A 14,074-nucleotide genomic window follows, 5' to 3' on the forward strand; every position below is an offset into this window, starting at 1 on the left:
TTTGGGAATTTGGCACGATACCTTTTAAACATCAGACTCGCAGAAAAGTCGAAACCATTTCGTGGAGCTAACCCCGGTGAATAAATATAATCGTTCATTCATTGTCTGTTATTGAGATTAGGTGAAAGTGATAAATATATAAAGTTTTTAATTAGAAAATCGCCGCTTTGAGCCAAAATAGAATTAGATAAGTAAGTCTATTTTCGCATTTCGCTTAGCTGATGCAGTCCTCCCTTAAACTGACTGATTTTCCAAATACATATAAAATAGCATGAAAAAAAAATACAGTATCTCAGGAACTATCTTGAGTTAACCATGTTTTTGCTCTTGATTGAAATGCTATCTCTTCTGCTTTCGTCAGTCTCTGAAAGACATAATTCCTTAGGTACTGGATGAGAATGATCATTTAAATAAAGCATGTAAAGGTCGCGAATTACGTCAGAAAAAACAATAAATAAAAAAACCGAAAAGTTTGTGTTATTTTGTTCTTGATTAGTGGATGGAATACTTTCGTAATGAAATTTTGTGTTGCGGCAAGAGAAAAAATAAGAATCGATCAGGAAAACGTCGCGGAAAACATAATAAAGTAATAATTTATGCTTTATGATTTGCCGGAACGAAACTTCCTCAAATGAACAAAGCCGTGAATGTTTGTAAGCAAAGACGCAGAGAATTGTGATTAAAGGATGCTCGAGAAATATGAAGGTTATAATCTCTTGGGAGAAGTCTCCTGGGGAAGCGATGATATCAGCTGTAATTGTCGTATCTGTCTTTGTGCGTTTACGATTGCTACTGAGGAACTCAGTTTTACTTTAACTAATATACTAGTATGTGAAAAGAAGAAATTTTCAAAACTGATTCCTTTCTCTGTTCAGCTTGCTTAAAGTTGTTACCACAGCAAATAATTAAACACATGCCGACCCACGCGATAACAAATTTACCTGTATGGACAGTTGCTCAATGCAGTCTCCTTGTGAAGTTGTAAACCCATCATAGACCTAAGGGGAAATGCACAGAAATAACGATCAAATCGCGGCCACTGTTAAAAATGAAATCTACCTTAATTTTCAATTTTTAGGTAGCTATTAACGAGTTTTCAAAGGTTTCGGGTCTTATTTTTCAAAGTACCGCGGAATTTCGGAAATATTTGAGAAAATCGATTTCGCGCTCGCTGTGGCCAAAAATAGCTGTATAAATTAGCCAACTGAGCATTCGCAAGAACGTCCTCACTTCTTTGGTGGAAGACATACTAGAGAGCTTTAGATTCGAGTACGAGTACGAGTTTTAACCGCGCGAGATCTGGCACTAGTATCTCGTTCTCGTAGTCGTGCTGACGGAAATTGTAACTTTAGATTGTAAACAAATGTATCGATCCGAGTGCGAGGGTTTTACTGTAACAATCTCACCATGTTTAGCCAAAAAAAACTATCCTAGAAGCATCCGTTTACCTCCTTAGAGACGAAGAGATTGACGAAGAAGATTTCCTCGCGATTTATGAAATCACAACGATGAGAAGGCAACACCCTTACAAGCAGTATGAAAGGATTGACAATGTTTTTGACGCCATTTCTCCTGAAGAGTTTGCAGCCGAGCTCAGGCTTGGCATCACATGATTGCCTCTCCTTCTTCCTGCATTAGCAATTCCAGAAATGTTTACTTGTGCCAATAGCACGGTATGTTCAGGAACGAAAGGACTGTTGATTTTATTGAAACTTTTTTCTTACCCATGTCGTCTCTCGGATATGATTCCTTGCTTTGGTCGTTCAGTGCCCGAGCTGAGCTTAATCTTAAACGAGGTGATCAGCTTTATTTACACAAACCATGGATACTTGCTCAGAGATCTCGATCAACCCTGGCTGAGTAGCCAACATCTGGAAGACTTTGCTCTTGCTGTCCATGGAAAGGGAACAGCTCTTGAGAATTGCTAGGGGTTTGTAGACTTGACAGTTCGCCCAATTTGTCGCCCAGGAGAGAACCAGCGTGTACCCAAAGGGCACAAAAGGGTACCTGCCCTAAAGGTTCAATCATTTGTAGCGCCAAATGGTTTAATGGCCAATTTGTATGGACCAGTTGGTAAGCTAATACGGTTATTTGCATCGTTCTGCTGTAATGCCTCCCCTTATTTAAGCCCCCAAATTTGAAACTGAATTGAAGTGTCACCACCGTAAATCCTCGAATTAGCGCCCCCTCGAATAAGCAATCCCTTCGAATAAGTGCCCTTCCCATCGACCAAAAATTTAAAATAAGTACCCCCCTCAAATAAGTGCACCCTCCCCTCCCCTAATCTTGCGGATGAGTACTGAGACAGCAAAGGATACATAGAGTTTTCATCATGTAGTATTAGATCTGTACATTGCACTAATGGCGAGTTAAACTCTAGGATCAGTTTTTATTTCAATAAATAGTTAATTTTGTTTATGTGTAGATGATGTATTAAAAAAATGGTCATGTCAGGCCACCATTTGGGAAAAATTAAATAAGCGCCCCCTCTCAATTAAGTCCCCCCCTTGAATAAGCTCGCCCATTTTCTCATAAAATTGAATTAAGCTCCCTGGGCGCTAATTAATTTGAGGATCTACGGTATCAACACCTACAGGAGTGGGCTGGAAAGATCAAATCTTTCAGGAAACATTTTTGGTAGTCAGCCCCTCGGTAAGAGCTTCATTAAATGTAGCCTACCCTTGAATCCTTACACAAATATCTATAACCCAGCCCCTACTAAATCAAAATGGCTATTAACCAATTAACTTGGAAAATTGAAGAAAAAAATATATAAATTAAATCACAGTCTGTAACGCAACAGTTACCTGCAGCTACAAGAGTGTTATAACACTAGCTACTGATATAAATCCAAGTATGTTTACTCTATAAATTTTCATTTCAGAGGGTAAAAGGCATGATGCTGGTATGTTAAGAATGTCTGGCCTCCTTCATAACCTTCGGCAGCATTCATTTGATACCAGTGGACAACCACTGTGTATATATGGCGACCTCACCTATCCTCTCAGAATTCATCTTCAAGGATGAAGTAAAGTCAGGGAAGCTGTGGAGTGGGTGTTTAGCAACATAGTAACATACTTCGCTTTCCTAGATTTTAAGACGAACTTAAAGATTGGATTAAGTCCAGTGGGTGTAATGTATTCAGTGTGTGCTCTGCTTAGGAATGCATGTACCTGCTTATATGGATCAACTACAAGCACCTATTTTGATGTTCAACCTCCTACATTAGATGATTATTTTCAGGTTTAAAGCTCTTGATTTGCTACATCATAGTTAGTATTAACTATGGCTACATTTAAGCAAAGCAATTTGGCAAAGTGATGAGAAGATAAAAGAGAAGGATTGAACCAAATTATAATTGTAATTATATTTTCTGCTTGTAAATTTCTATGTATAGTTAGCTATGAAAGGGGTAATTGATGAATATGGGATGTGGATCCATGGCCATCAATTTTTTTTCCTTACTGAAGAATTTTCAAATCTAAATTAATCTACTTGAGAAAATCAAAATTGTAAATATGTATAATTTTTAATTTCAAAATAGCTGAACTGACTTTGTAATAATAATACAGTACATTTCTATGATACAACTACATATACATTTGTAAAAAGATGTAAAAATAATGTATTCAGATACGTTACCATACAAACTCTTCCTTAGTTTTCATTTCTTAAATATAATGGTATTAATATGACAATAATTAATGAGAAGCTAATAAAATGTTTCAGTGTTCAAGGTTTTATCACAGTGTTCGGCGATTTTCGTCCAAGATATACCTCTCTCTTTTAAGTCTGGTCAGTACTTGTGACCAGTACCTCTCTGAGAAGCATAGTTTCGTGTTTCCTTTCCAAATAAAAAGTTCTCGTTTCGCCATCGCTACGAATTGAAGTCGGGAAAGTGTCAACCACATCATAACAATTCACTATTTGTATCTCTCATGCAAGGTTAAATTTCAAAGGGTGAAAGTGCTTTTAAGGCCCTCATTCATTTTTCAATTTAAATTTATTCGACTGCGATATGTTGTTTTTGTGTGTAGACCTCAGAATTTCGTGAAAATAGGTCGACCAAAAAGTATCAAAAACGAATGGAATCAGGGTTTGTAATACCATTCAATTCGATAAAACCTCTGTATACGGCTTTAAGTTTCCTTTTGCTGACTTAGAAAAAGACTAGGATAAATTTAAAATACAAAAAACTCACCTTTCGAAACTCGTTCTCTGGAAGACGACTTCTGGTCAAAATCTCGTTGTCGACGAGCGGCGGACGACGAGTTTCCCGCTCCCGTGACAGTGTCACGGAGAGCTACGCATGCGCAATGTGAGCACGATAGTAAACTCGTACTCGTACTCGTTCTCGTACTCGAATCTAAAGCTCTCTAATATAAAAAATTAATAATCCACGTCAAAGGTAGAAGTATTAATCACTTTATTGATTCCTGTTTTTTGGTTGTAGGTTATACTTCTCCCAACGAAAAACACAATCTTTAATGGCGATTTGATAATAGCCTCATTAAATGTAGATTTACCGTCTAATTACAAACCGAAATTTCGATATGTGGCCATTCCCCAATCGTGTTCATCTTATGGCTATTGGTTCAAGGTTCCCTTATTTCACACTATTTACATAAAATTAACATAGATAGAAAAGTAAAATTGCAACAAATGATTACCAAATAGAATAAATAAAGTACAGATTATAAAAATTTGTGTGGTGGTCAAAGTAGCGAAGGCTTTCTAGTTGGCCACCATCTACTTTTAGATAAACATTGAGTGCCCAAGTGCTCTTCATCCAAGAAATGCCGGTGAATGATTGGTATATTAGGGACCTTAAGCAACCACGAGGCGAAGGCAACGAGGACGTGGAAAAACAAGAGATCTAACTGGTAGAAAAATAGCTCAGCACGTGCGTTTTGAAACTTTGTACATTTCTTAGCCGTCCTATGCAAAACAACAACGTGAAATCGCCAACATTTGCGTCGTCTGCGAACCGAAATCGCGACGACAAATTATTTTAATTTCCATTTGGAACTCAACGCTACTTTTAGACGTCATGCTGAAGTTGAGCTGTGGCGCCGTATAAGACAGTAAGCTCCTGCAGCGATTTTTGGAATTCTAACCGAAGAGTAGAAATTCATTTTTTAATCGAAGTCTTCCTTGGCGTTGCCATCCTGACTGCTTAAGGTCCCTATTGCCGTTGTGTCGAGAGATTAATAGGGAACTTAAGCAGTCACGACGGCAACGCCACGGAAGACATCGATTAAAAAATGAGTTTCTATTGTTAGTTAGAATTTCGAAAATGGCTGCAAGTGTTTACCGTCTCATAGGGCGCCAGACCTCAAACTCAACATAACACACAAAAGTAGCGTTGAGTTCCAAATGTAAATTAAATAATTTGCCGCCGTGGTTTCGGTTCGCAGACGACGCAAATTTTGGTGATTTCGCGTTGTTGTTTTGCAAAGGACGGCTAAGAAATGTACAAAGTTTTAAAACGCATGTGCTGGGCTATTGTTGTTCCAATTAGATCTATTGTTTTTCCATGTTCTCGTTGCCGTCGCCGTCGTGGTTTGCTTAAATTCCCTACTGCTAAGTGTAATTACGGAAAAGCCGAAATCTCTGCTTTGCACCCGTGACGGATAATTTACCTGATAGAAATGTAGTCCAGTTACTGTCCAACTACTGATTTCGTTTTCGGAGATTAACGGAAAAGCTCATTTTCAAAAATATTCGGTAAAAGGTCCATCTTCGGAGACCCAGGAGCTGTGAGCCGATTTCAAGTTAGGGTGGAAGAGCCCCTGGGGACATTGTCTTGCAAGACTAACGGGCGCGGTCGTTCTGGCACCTGATTGGTGCCAGAAAATCTTTGTGTTTTTCTGCCCAATCAGAGTGACGGTGCCTTCGTGTGTTTCAGAAGACGGAGATAGGCACGAAGTTCAGTTGCTCGCCATGTTTGTTTGGGCCGTGCAACGGAGCTCTGCTCGAGGTGAAAAGTTTCAGTCTCAGCACACAATGTAAGAGAAATCGATCAGATTGTCCGCAAAAATCTTACCGGAAATTATACTGAATACTTTCGCAGGTATCACAAGAGAACGTGTTTAAAAGTTTGCGAGGTTCGTATAAAACGAAATGGTTGCAGGCGTTGATATGTCGCTTTTAAACGTTAAACGAGATGTTAGCTGCAATCTTTCTAGATTTTTTGTATAATTGGCTGTTATTGAAACTTTGCCAATCCCGTGAAGTTATTTCGTCGCACGGGCCACGCAGGTATGTCGAGCAACTTGCGCTTACGCTTACGCTTACGTAGCTTTCTGTGCGCGCCAAACTCTAACCTCCGCTTTGCAGCAAAGTCTTTCACAATATGGTCAAAGTTGCAGAGAACGTTAAGTTCGTGGACAACCTCCGGCAAGCGCTTAGAGGAAGCTTAGCTGTGATTCCGGTTAGCTAATTAAAATCTGAACAAAAACGTATTATCGAGAACATCGTGGGAAGGAGAGATGTAATCGGACAGTTACCGACGGGGTTTCGAAAGAATTTAATCTTTCAACTGCGGCCTGGAGTTTTCAAATTCTTGAGCTCGAAAGGCCACGGATTCTCTTCTAGTTCCTTGGTCGCTGTCATTTCACCTCTTTTGTCGATTGTTGAAGATCAAGTTAAGTACCTTAGATCATTGGGAATCGATACTGCCTTCATTGGGGACAACAGAACGAAAGACCAAGAAATATTGGATGGAAAGGGCGGGTTTGCTTTATTGTAAATGTCAGCTTAGTACAGGGTCATCTACCCACATCTAATAAACAAAAGTTTCCACGCTTAGCTTTTCTTTTTTTTTCAACATAGGTTGTATTGCATTTGTGCATACCTTGACAAATGTTGCTCTAGTGGAAACTGGGAAACAGCAACAATTCGATTTTCTTGTTTGGGTACTCTGCCCACGGGAAATTTTTATCGATGCCTCTTTGTTACAATTACGTTTCCATGATGTTTCAATTCTATAGCGACAAGCGTCCTAAACTGCACGCGGAAGACCATCGTCTGGTAGAACCTTTTGATTGAAAACTTCTTCAAATATTTTGATGAACTCTTCATTAAGATTTCTTTTTCTTTTAATGGTGATAAAACCAGAAGAGCATACTCGACAACGATCTGAAACATTTCACCCGGATTATTCATTATCGTAAAAAAACCCTGAGCCTTACCTAAACAACTAGATTAGATTTTGGCGCGCAAAGAAAGATGCGTAAGCGCCAGTTGCATGACATACCTGCGTGGCCCGTGCGGCACGGACAATCTGATCGATTTCTCTTACATTGTGTGCTGAAACTGAAACCTTTTACCTCGAGCATAGTTAGTAGAGGGAACTGGTTAGGAAACTCGGCGAACTTCAAAGAACGCCTCTATTGTTGGGCATTCGAACTTGAACGTACCGTCACTGAAGCATGACCGTGCACACAGTTCAAATCAACATGGCGGACTTCAGTGATCTCCGTATCTTGGGCGACGACTTTGATGCGATTTTAAGCCTTTTAGAATAAGACAACGACCTAGAAAATCATTTTACTGACGCTGCTGACGAGGTAACTTTGAAATTTCACTATTTCAGTGAAAAAATTTAGTATTGAGTCGAGTTTTGACTGGAAACTTATCGATGGCCGATCGAGTTTCCTTGCGTTCTGTTATTATGCTTTTTCTTAGAGTTTCTCGTTTGAATTGGGCATTTCACTTAAAAGGAATAATGCTCTTTTTAAGTAAATGTAAATGTTTTTTAGGTTGAACAAGAAGAAAACAAGGAGTGCCAGTTTTGTCCAAAAATTTGCAAAAGTAAGGCTGGCTTGAAACGACACATGATAAAGCATCCAGCTGATAATTCTAGCCAAACTGAAGCCGGCACAAAACAATATTTGACACCAGAAGTCTATTCAAGTGTAATCGAAAAAGCTAAAGATAAAATAGCAAAAAAAAAAATATACATATATATATACACGGCAAAGATGAGAGAATAAGTGAGCTCCTTCGCTGTAAATCGAGTAAACACTTCCACTGCAGAATTTTCTCAGCTTCAAGAATTTTACAAGACCCTTGCACGGACTGGCAACGCAGAGAAGTTTTATGTTGAATTTTACTCGACTAGCTGTAGCAAAGCTCCGTCGCACGGCCTAAACAAACATGGCGAGCAACTGAGCTTCTTGTATATGTCCGTGTTAAAACACACGAAAGCACAGTTCACTCTGATTGGGCAGAGAAACACAAAGATTTTCTGGCACCAATCAGATGCCAGAACGACTGCGACCGTTTGGAACTAATTCTTGTAAGACAATGTCCTCAGGGGCTCTTCCGCCCTAACTTGAAATCGACTCACAGCCCCTGAGTCTCCGAGGATGTGAAAGGTCAAGACTTTTAACTATAGCGCGTGACGGCGTGACGCTTCTTAAAGAAGTTCAAGATTGCAATACGTAACTACAGAAAAACTGTGAAATGAAATTTTTGTAAATCACAAAATATTGCGACTAATTATATGTGTCGTCAGGACAACTTCTACCAAGCAGCTGTTAGAAGAAGTAGGTGAAAGCTAAGGAATTTTTATTTTGATTGAGAAGGGGGGAGGGGATTGGGCTTGGCGATCTGGCATTTTGGAAACGAGTTTAATAACAAGAAATACGTAAAAAACGTAAAAAAGTCATATATATACCTGAGCCGAATTGAAGAGTTTTTGAAGAAATGTAGGTGCCATCTGTCTTAATCTTTGAAGTGCTCACCAGTGATATTAGCTGCTGCAATTTTTAAAAAACTCTTCAACTCTGCTCTGGTATTAGTCTTTTTGCCTCCCTTAAGATACTTCTTTGTTTTGGTAGTGAACGTAGGACAAAGCATTTTTGGAGTTTATATTACAATGCCACAGCTGAATCTGTCTCTTAGAGACTAATAGTATTTATAACATAGCTTGTAAATTGTGCAATCAAATTCAAGAGCGCGAGCGTGCTTTAATTTTCCATTGTACACGCTGGTGACGTCAGGAAACAAATGCCTCGCGAAAAAAAATTTTTCCCGCGAGTGACCTCTGCATTTTTCATTAAAAAAAGGGAAAAACTTCCGCAAAAACGTTAAACTAGACATGGCAACAAGCGAACAAGCCGATGAAGATCTGCCTACTTTTTCTTTGGGAATGGATTTTTTAACTCCCGAGAAAGAACCCAGAGAAAGGGGAAACAAAACAATCAACGGTTTCATCTCCTTTCGGAACTCCAGCTTCATTTCCACGTATGAATTCACCTGTCAGTTTTTTGACCAATCTGAGACAAGATCATTGAAGCATGGCGAAATACTTTTCCGAAACAAAATAAACAGAGTAGGAGTGGGAATTTCTGCCCTTTATACATAAACTAAAGCGTTGAAAATGTTATAAACAATTGGTTCATACGTCAGCTGTGCGTTCATCGAGATATGAAGCGCTTGGGAAGTTTGGAGAGCACTCAAGAAGCTAGAGTTTCTCTCGGCTACGCCTCGAGCAACTCTTACGCATCTTTCGTGCTCTCCAAACTTCCCGCGTGCTTCATATCTCGATGAACGCACGCTGACGTATGAACCAATTGTTAAATGGATGATACTGAGAGTAAGTAATAAGCAATCGCCCGAAACTGTGACAATAACCCCAGCGTTCAAAACGAAACCCTTGGGGAAACCCCTCCTCAGCCCCTCCTCAACACACCACAGACGTATCTATCATTTAAAGAAAAACATGTTCCAGTCAACATTATTGAGCTCTCCAGTTCAGTTTTCCATGTTGGCTAAATGCAACTCGCGTGCTCTTTAGGGTGTTAAAGACGTTTCTTGTTATTAAATTCGCTTCCAAAATGTCAGATTGCCAAGCCCACTCCCATCCCCCCTTCTCAATCAAAATAAAAATTCCTTAGTTTTTACCTACTTCATCTGAAAGCTGCTTGGTAGAGGTTGTAATAACGACACATAGTTAGTCGCAGTATTTTGTGATTTACAAAAATTTCATTTCACAGTTTTTCCATAGTTACGTAATGTAACTTGATCTTCTTTAAGAAGCGTCAGGCCGTCACGCATGATAGTTAAAAGTCTTGACCTTTGACCGAATATTTTTTAAACTGAGCTTTTGCGTTAATCTCCGAAAAAGAAATCAGTAATTGGACAGTAACTGGACTACATGTCTATCAAGTAAGATATCCGTTACGAGAGTAAATTTTAGCGAAACAATTTTTAATAAAAAGCAGAATTTTCGGCTTTTCCGTAAATATGCTTAGTCTGTCAACACAACGACAATATGCTAATATTAGTGTAAATTCTTACTAAAATATTCAGATTAAAGATTGCGTTTTTCGTTGGTTGTATAACCTACAACCAAAACTAAGGCATCAACAAAGTGATTAATACCTCTACTTTTGACATGGATTACTATTTTTTTGATGTTATGTCTTCCACCAAAGACGTGAGGACGTTCTTAAGAATGCTCATTTTGGCTAATTTATCCAGCTATTTTTTGCCATGGAGAGCGCGAAATTGATTTTCTCAAATATTTCCGAATATCCGCGGTACTTTTAAAAATAAGACCCGAAACCTTTGAAAACTCGTTGATAGCTACCTAAAAATTGAAAATTAAGGTAGATTTCATTTTGACCGTGGCCGCGATATTATCAATTTGATCGTTATTTTTGTGCATTTCCTCTTAGGCAGTCAGGATTAAAACGCCAAGGAAGATGTCGATTAAGAAATGAATTTGTACTTTTAATTAGAATTTTTTTATTTTATCGCCACAAACAACGCCGCTGCTCAACTTCAGCGGCGTATCAGCTGAGTTCCAATGGATGGAAGCTTAGATAAATTGCCGTCGAGATTCTGTTATCAAACCACGCAATTGCAAATTATGGAGATTCTACGCTACTCTTCTGCACGGGACGACTTAGAAATGTACAAATCTTCAGCCGGTTTTTGTTTTCTTTTTTATTTTGGTCACGTCCTCGTTGCCATTACAGTTGTGGTTTGCTCAAGGTACGTATTAGCAAAGAAAAACTGAAGCTATCGTAAGATCTGGATGAAATTATAGAAGATCAATCTCTCTACAATCTCATTAGTCAAGAAAGTAAGCTATTTTTGGCCGCAGGGATTGAAATACCAATGTGGTTAACACCCCTTTCTATGTTTACTTGCAACACAAATAAAGTATGGTAAGATAATAATTAAAGAGCAATCTTCCTAAGTGATTTTAATGCAAACAGGAACTTATGTGGTTTGTAACATCAGGATGTATGGAATAAAATATAATTAAACTATGCTAGAACTTGAATGTAATTCATTGGAAATTAAATCTTTAACAAGAACAAATGCGTGGCATAGTACGCAAACCAGAAGAGTGACCCTTGGTTGATTGAAAACAGGATGTTTAAGACACTGGTATAAGGAATTCCTTCAAGTACACTACAGCAGGAAGCGATAAGGAATTTGGAAACACGTTTGACATGTCTTAGCGAGTGCTAAGTGCATTATCGTCATGATGTTGCACTCTTATTCATAGTAACTGTTCTGCACGAGCCCAGTTTTCAGATAATTGAAGTAAGTAAATAAACGAATCAATGTTTCAACGCGTGATTAAGAAAAACAGCTTCATCAGATAAACACATACAGCACGATACCGTTTCAAAATCTTTGGGGGTACTAAAAGCATTGTTGCCATCTTAAACGCCATAAATCGAAAAGCGAATGTATCCTTAAATTATTCCAAAATAAAAATAAAATTATGGCGCGAGCGAGAAATGTATCCTTCAATTAGAGTACCTGTTAGTTGGCACCGCGCTCTAGAGAACTCTGGAGAAAGGCCAAAAAGCAGCAGGAATACAAATAAACGAATGCCTGATACCCTAAGTGATGTAAGTTTAACTGATTTACGCTTCAGTTCTAACTAGGAATTCCCTCCATTATGGATGTATTTAAATGGTTATAAAAGCAATGGTCAAGTATTGGGTAAAATCCTGAAAGGAATTCTCAACAAAAACCGTGTTATATTAGAAAGGAAGTTGGGATCCCTATGATGATTTCGTACGCCAACCTGACGGAAAATGTTTAAATTTAACAAAACCACAAAATAAACAAACACTTATAAAATGAAGTAAGAGAGCAGTGGAAATCACGTGCAGCCGCGCCGTCTTCGAACTATAATTGCTTTTAGCCTCACAAAGCGTTCGACATTTACTTAAACCTACCGAAAAATTAAGAATCAAACTTTTCTCTCTTGTATTCATTTAGAGGCTCACGAAAGCGTAATATCGTGTTTGTTTTCTTCATAACAAAACAAGCTTGGTCTGGCTTCGCTTCGAGTGGGTCAACATACAAACCAAAACAAACGTGGGTTAAAAGCTTTCTTGCCTCATTGAATTTAAACTGGTGCGTCATATTTTTGTGATTTGATAATGGGTAAAACTGTTACAAGTAGGTCTCAAGTAGATTACTACCCATGGAAAGGCAGAACCGGCCAGATCATGAACCAACTGTAATCGTTTTTCTACGTGAACGCTCTTGTGCTCAAACTGTAATCGATAGTTTCCTGCAAACCGCAGGCCAAGGAAATAAGACCTCACGCATCGGACAAACTGTCAGGATCGTGTCGGCGGGAGCCACAGGATCAAAAAAACCTTTGTGGGAACTTGACTTTTTACTTCGAGACAGAGAAAAGTCAGTTACGGCAGAATATGGAGTCTCACAGTATTCTCCTTTCCACTTATCTCCTTTGTTTTATATGCCGGGTCAGTATAAGTCTGTAATACCCATCCATTCGTCTCTTTGTTATTGTGACTATATTATACATTTTCAACCCTAAAGAGAATTTTAATTCACCGCTGTTTTATGCTGGGTTAGTCTCAGAGGATGCAACATTTGAATCGTGCCCCAAAGATTTTTTTTTTTTTTTTTTTTTTTAGCGTGAGGCTTCTTAATCCTTTAATGATATTTCACCCAATCCAATGAAATTCTTTTTCTTGCGTGTATGAACAGCAGTGACCTCAACCTCACACCGCTCGCTCCCATATTAGACATTCAGCCTGAATGTAAAAGAATCTACATAACAGCGAAGTAAAACGAAACTGGTAACACTAAAAAACAAAACCACGCAACTTTAAACCAGCTAAACTGGAGAGAGAGAGAGGGAGAGAGAGGGAGAGAGAGAGAGAGAGAGAGAGAGAGAGAGAGAGAGAGAGAGAGAGAGAGAGAGAGACAGAGAGAGAGAGAGAGACAGAGAGAGACAGAGAGAGAGACAGAGAGAGAGAGAGACAGAGAATGAGACAGAGAGAGACAGAGAGAGACAGAGAGAGACAGAGAGAGACAGAGAGATATCTCCGTAAGCGAAAGGGGGCCGAAAGGAGCGAACATATCCACTGGTACCACTTGCGCAGTTTCGAGTGTTAACGAAATTTAGTCCTTGTTGACTCAGTTCTTCATCTACTGCGATTCCTCGACCCAAAAAATCATATTTTCATCTCTCCAATGTACTAAGATACTAAATCGAAGAGAAACGTGCGAAACGTGTCGCGTGCAAAGGTATCTTAAGATTTTCGTTAAACTCCGTTGCAATCAAATTTCAATTGACGAAAACCAAACAACGCGATAGTTTGTTAAGCAAGACTAGGGATTTGACTTTTATCAATTCGTTTAGAGGTGTTGAAGAGTTTTGGCTTATCGTAGCTTTCAGATCAGTTCAAATAATAACATATTGTTAACCGAAATGTTTTTTCTTTTTTTAAAATAGCCTTGAAAAAGTTTGACGGGTGTTAAAGCGGCTTGTGCCACTTTTGGAGGCTGTGTAGGGGCTGGTTCAGTATCAAAGCTGTAAGAAACCGAAGAGGTGTTCTCCTAGTATCATTCTTAAGTGTCTGTGGTAGTCACCGGCTCTCAATAAATTAGAGAAGATAAGTAAAATGTATGATGACGCCTTAGCGAAGTACTACAACACACACTCGGAAACTGATGTAATAAAGATGACATTCTGATCACAGATCTAGAAGGAAGCATTACTGCCCATTACACTGTTGTCGTTATTGCTATCTACTTCAGTCTATAACATTCCTGA

General features: G+C 38.8%; 1 pseudogene; it reads left to right on the forward strand.

Annotated features, from left to right (window-relative positions):
- The first annotated feature begins 686 nt into the window (after window positions 1-686).
- Window positions 687-3,743, forward strand: LOC148728409 (uncharacterized; annotated as a pseudogene).
- Window positions 3,744-14,074: the final 10,331 nt, after the last annotated feature.

This window comes from Stylophora pistillata, chromosome 6, assembly GCF_964205215.1.
Source record: "Stylophora pistillata chromosome 6, jaStyPist1.2, whole genome shotgun sequence".
NCBI classification, from domain to species: Eukaryota; Metazoa; Cnidaria; class Anthozoa; order Scleractinia; family Pocilloporidae; genus Stylophora; species Stylophora pistillata.